The sequence below is a fragment of the Nansenia antarctica genome (assembly GCF_963989245.1).
Source record: "Nansenia antarctica genome assembly, chromosome: 8".
Classification (NCBI taxonomy): Eukaryota; Metazoa; Chordata; class Actinopteri; order Argentiniformes; family Microstomatidae; genus Nansenia; species Nansenia antarctica.
In genome coordinates, this window is record NC_137678.1 from 28,826,904 (window position 1) to 28,833,479 (window position 6,576).

Sequence of the window (6,576 nt, forward strand, 5' to 3'; positions counted from 1 at the left end):
AAACAGTAGCCTACATCTAATCTATTATTACACCTTGAGAACTTCAACAATGTGCCCCCCATCTGTGGCTAGGATTAAATGACATTATTGATTTGTTTATGTTTGTGTATAATTAAAGCTATAATTATGATACACTACTACAACATCCAAATGAAGATGTAAATATATATATTATATATAATAATAATAATAATAATAATAATATAATCCTAGTCACACATGGGGGGCTACTGAACAACATTATGATACAACACCAATGGCTTGTTATCAAACAACTTCCAAGACCGGTAACAAGCCTAACCATGGTAGCGTTTGGTAACTTAAGTGCTTAAATATCATTTACGACATTAAAAAAAGACATAAATTGTAGTTAAATGGTAACACAATAAAGGAATGTTACCTGTGAAGCACTGAACGCTCTGTACAAGGCTTCTGTGTGACGACAGATCCCAAATCAGGAAGAAGAACCATGTCACGACTGCGTTCGTAAACTTGCTCTGAGAGCGCCGGAACGCACATTGCGTTCGACGTCATAAAGAGGCCAAGTGATTTGATTGGACGAGAGGCGTTCCGTGAGTGCTGATCAGATTTCCAGAGCAGGTTTTCGAACGCAGCCTATGCTTTTAGTGAGCAGGGGCGCCCTCTAGATGTTGGGGGGGGCATAAATGCTATGGAACTTCTTCTTCTTCTTCTATTGGATTTAAAGGCAGCTCGCGTCCTTAACGTCGCGCTACTGCCATCTTCTGGATTTAGCCAACTCCTACATTGTCCAGTTCGTCATGGAGCACTTTGAGCTGCAACGTTTGCAGGAAAAGCGCTATACAAATAAAAAGTTATTACAGTTTTTCCCAATTGCTAAAACACAAAAGCCAATTCTCTAAACCAAATGACCAGTTCTCTAAACACATTTAATAAAACTAGCTCCCATTTGCCAAAACCATAAACACATTTCACATGAAGACACAATTCACAAAACACAATCCTCCTTTTCTCATAAATCTAAACACATTTTGTCTTGCTAAAACACAAGTTGCAAAAAACTCTGCTCAAATTCTCAAATTAAAGCTCATGTGATGCAAAATGCTTGCCACAGTCAGCAAAATTTGAACACAATGAACACACCTGGCTTCATTCATTAAACATAACGACTCAAAATGTAAGACACTTGTTGCAAATGATTGTGGTGTGTGGTATAGTTCCATAAATACATTTTAAAAACATCACACCCTGAACATTGTTTTCAGTGAGTATTGTTGTGTGTAATGGATCCTCTGTAGTGTTTGCATTGAGTTGTGATACAGTACAGTAGTGTATATGTTACGGTACATGTGGGAATACGGTACATGTGGGAAAACTAGGGTTAGGGTTAGGTGCTAGGGTGCTAGGCTTAAGGTTAGGGTTAGGATTAGGGGTAGGGTTAGGGTTAGGGTTAAGGTTAGGGTTAGGGTTAGACATGCCAGCATGTACCAAGTCACCCTAGCACCTAACCCTAACCCTAGTTTTCCCACATGTAGGCCTACCGTATTCCCACATGTACCGTAACATACATACTGTATTTTCTGTAGATTTACATACTGTTCATATGAAACACACAAATCTATGAATGCCCTACTCTATACAATAATACTCTACAGTGATATATTCTGAGAACAGATACTGTAAGGTTTCTAAAAATGTGCTTTGGCAGTTGTGAAAAAAAAGAACATTCTCACACACTGAACATTGTGTTTTCAGTTGTTTTGTTGTAGTCTGTAATGATGCATATAGTGTTTACATTTTTGCAGGCTTTGAGCAGCTGTTTTGGTGTGAAAGTTTGAGTTTTGAAGAGAGAAGGTGTGGTTTTGCTTATGTAGCTTTAGAAAAGTGTGTTGTGTTTAGAGTTTTGGGAAAATGGAGGAATGTTTTGTGAAATGTGTTTTAGCAATTGAGAAAAACTGTATTATTATTATTATTATTATTATTGTTGTTGTTGTTGTTGTTGTTGTTGTTATTATTATTATCAAAGTCTCCCCATCAGTCCAGTTTTCTTGAGAAAGCTGACCAGACACTTCCTGCCCTGTCCTCCTCCACCACACCCTTCTCTTTTTAGTCCCTCCATCATTGCCTGTCTTTCTGATGCATATTTCCTGCAGTACATGTTCTACATGTTCAAGTACATGTTCTACTGTTTCTTTTACCTGACAATAGTCACATATAGTCACATAGTCACATTCCTATAATGTGGAGAGTTCCATTCAAGTTACTGCGCCCCATTCTTAGTCTTGTCGTCACCACCTCCTATTTACCACCCCTGTTTCTCTCACTACTCACTCTATCTTGTATAGCATGTAGTTGTCTTCCTCTTGTCTCCTGGGGGCCATTCCACTAAAGGTGGCTTAGTATATCGGCGATTGAAAGAAATCAGGCGATCAGGCAACTCGGGATTGGAATTCAAGCCTCAGGTGATTCCTCGAACGAGGATCAGCCTTGTGTGATGAGTGTTCACAGAAGACAGGCTTACAAATCTTCGATATGGGCGCGTGCACGCAGACATAAAGAGCCCGGAAGAGTCGATCTGTCGAAATGAAGATACTCCACTCTGCAGGGGTACTACATTTGCGCAGCATTCCCGAATTATTGATCTTTATGAAGACGGAAAAATAAGATGTAAAATAGTGCAATACTGCAGCAATTAACAAGGCGAGGGAAATGGTTTGGCAAGAAATTGCTGACCGATTAAATGCGTAGGTCATACTAGCCCCAGTTATTGTTATATATATGTTCATATTTTAATAAATGAATATGACTACTGTGGTGATATCAGCAGCAGGCTACAAACAGTCATATCGCCACAATGGCCTAGTGGTATCGACCCCTGCCACTGGATTTATTCATCATTTTTAGACGTGGTTCGAATCCCTCTTCGGACACACTTTTTACTGCATTTCGTTGTCTGAATCTAATCTAAAATCTCATCTAAAAAAGTATGTAGGCTATACAATTATGGTGCAGGCCAATTTACAAGAACTGACACGAATACAATGGTGTTTGAAGCCTTTGCATGAAATCTTCGGTTAAATGTAAAAAAATAAAAAATAATAATCACTTAGTCAAGTCTCGAACTCGCAACCTTTGGAACTCCAGCTGGCTGCCTTAACCACTGCGCCAACCAGACCGCTGTGATAACAGCATTGCAAGTTGATAGACATACCTATTCATTTTATTTTATTTTTTACACTTTTTAATTTATGTATCCATCGATCTATCTATCTATCACACTTTCAAAATATCTAGTTATCTATCACACAATCAAACTATCTATCGATCGATCACACTTTCAAATTATCAAATTATCTATCTATCACACAGTCAAACTATCTAATCTATCTATCTCGTGTGAAGTGGGAACTAATATTTCCTAAAAGACACATGAGGAACTGTCGTTCGGGGTTTAGTTTCCGCCTGTGAGCCTTTTTTGACGCACGTATTACTATAGCCAGTGTTTTAGCCTGGTCGCGACCAGGCTAATTATATCTGACTCAGAAGGAGCTCAACCAAGCAGCGAATTATTTGAGCCACATTGATGGAACCGAACGCAAGCTAACATTATCGAGGCTTAGAACTTTATCGAGGCTTAGAACTTTATCGAGTTTCGTGAAATAGCCCCCTGATCCCACTGCTGCTGACTCTCATTATGAGCTTCCCTCCACGCAACACTCTTCCCCTCTGAATTTGATATTTGAATTACGGTGTCCATGTCTCCTTTTTTAACAGCTGGTTTGGCTAGTTTATCCACTCTCTCATTATCCATTAGGCCCTATGCCCATATGCACAGGGACCCAAATGAATGTGACCACAGTTCCTTGTTTTACTACTCGTGAATGTATTTCCATTATTTTGAAATATCAGGTCTTGCCGCTTACTAGATGTACCTAGCTTTAGGCTACAGACCAGATGATTACTAGATGTACCTAGCTTTAGGCTGTACAGACCAGATGATTACTAGATGTACCTAGCTTTAGGCTGTTCAGACCAGATGATTACTAGATGTACCTAGCTTTAGGCTACAGACCAGATGATTACTAGATGTACCTAGCTTTAGGCTACAGACCAGATGATTACTAGACGTACCTAGCTTTAGGCTGTACAGACCAGATGATTACTAGATGTACCTAGCTTTAGGCCGTACAGACCAGATGATTACTAGATGTACCTAGCTTTAGGTTGTACAGACCAGATGATTACAAGACGTACCTAGCTTTAGGCCGTACAGACCAGATGATTACTAGATGTACCTAGCTTTAGGCTGTACAGACCAGATGATTACTAGATGTACCTAGCTTTAGGCCGTACAGACCAGATGATTACTAGATGTACCTAGCTTTAGGCTGTACAGACCAGATGATTACTAGATGTACCTAGCTTTAGGTTGTACAGACCAGATGATTACCAGATGTACCTAGCTTTAGGTTGTACAGACCAGATGATTACTAGATGTACCTAGCTTTAGGCTGTACAGACCAGATGATGAGTCACTCCAGAGAGCTCTGTTGGGTTTTGTTTGCTCAACCCACTCTAAAGCCTCCAAATGGCTTCCAGGGCCATATTCCACTAAAGGTGGCTTAATATAGCGGCGCTATAAATAAATGCGGCGCTCAGGGAACTCGAGATTGGTATTCAAGCCTCAGGTGATTCCTCGAATGAGGATCAGCCTTGTGTCATCAGTGTTCACAGAAGACAGGCTTACAAATCTTCGATATGGGCGCGTGCACGCAGACATACGCAGCCCAGAAGAGTCGATCTGTCGAAATGAAGATACTCCACTCTGCAGGGGTACTACATTTGCGCAGCATTCCGAATTATTGATTTTTATGAAGACGGAAAAATAAGATGTAAAATAGTGCAATACTGCCGCAATTAACAAGGCGAGGGAAATGGTTTGGCAAGAAATTGCTGACCGATTAAATGCGTAGGTCATACTAGCCCCAGTTATTGTTATATGTTCATATTTTAATAAATGAATATTTACTACTGTGGTGATATCAGCAGCAGGCTACAAACCGTCATATTGCCACAATGGCCTAGTGGTATCGACCGCTGCCATAGGATTTATTCGTCATTTTATATCGGTGGTTCAAATCCCTCTTCAGGCGCACTTTTTACTGCATTTCGTTGTCTGAATCTAATCTAAAATCTCATCTAAAAAAGTATGTAGGCTATAAAATTATGGTGCAGGCTAATTTACAAGAACTGACACGATTACAATGGTGTTTGAGACCTTTGCATGAAATCTTCGGTTAAATGTAAAAAAAAAAAAAAAGATTGACTTAGTCAAGTCTCGAACTCGCAACCTTTGGAACTCGAGTCCGCAGCCTTAACCACTACGCTAGCCAGACCGCTGTGATGACGGCAATGCAAGTTGAGACAATTACTTATTTTTTTTTTTACACGATCTATCTATCACACTTTCAAAATATCAAGTTATCTATCACACAATCAAACTATCTATCGATCGATCACACTTTCAAAATATCAAATTATCTATCTATCACACAGTCAAACTATCTAATCAAACTATCTAATCTATCTATCTCGTGTGAAGTGGGAACTAATATTTCCTAAAAGACACATGAGGAACTTTCGTTCAGGGTTTAGTTTCCGCCTGTGAGCCTTTTTTGACGCACGGATGACTATAGCCTGTGTTTTAGCCTGGTCGGGACCAGGCTAATTATATCTGACTCAGAAGGAGCTCAACCAAGCAGCGAATTATTTGAGCCACATTGATGGCACCGAACGCAAGCTAACATTTTCGAGGCTTAGAACTTTATCGAGGCTTAGAACTTTATCGAGCTTTGTGGAATAGGGCCCAGGCTCACAAAGCAAGCTGTGTTGACTAGAGATGTGTCATTGATTTTCAACAACGTGGAAATGTATTCATGTTTTTCGAAAGACAGAAAGTCAGATCATTACATCAGATCCCGATATGAGGACCAAAGCATTAGAACGTGTCACGTATAATTCCAGATGCTATGGAACTGCAGCTGGCTATTTATTTTGTAGTGCAGTAGGAAATTGCAGCAGAATTATGGCAAGTTTGATACATTTCGAGCCTTCAGCGTGGCCACACCTACCCTCTGGAACTCCCTCCCCACAGTGATCCGCAACGCCCCAACCCTGGACTCCTTCAAACTAGCCCTCAAAACTCATCTGTTCTCCAAAGCCTTTGGCCCCTAATCATTGTTTCAGTTTTGTTTTGTTTGTTTTCTGTTTTGTCTGTCCGATCATTCCCCTAAAAAGCGTCCTTGGGCTTTTTTAAAAGGCGCTATATAAATTAAAGTTATTATTATTATTATTTCATACAGATAATACTTTTTGTGTATAATATTAGACATCAGACATCATTTTATTTTCTTGGATATGAGAACATGAGAATATACTCCAGAATTAATTATTTGGAAATAAAAAGGTAAAGGTAGCTAGCTAAATGAAGAATAGCACAAATAAAAAATAAAAGTACAATAAAAACCAGTGCAAAAGACATTGGCAAACAGAGCAGACTGTGTTCCACACATAAATAACAACATCATCTGAGAAAAA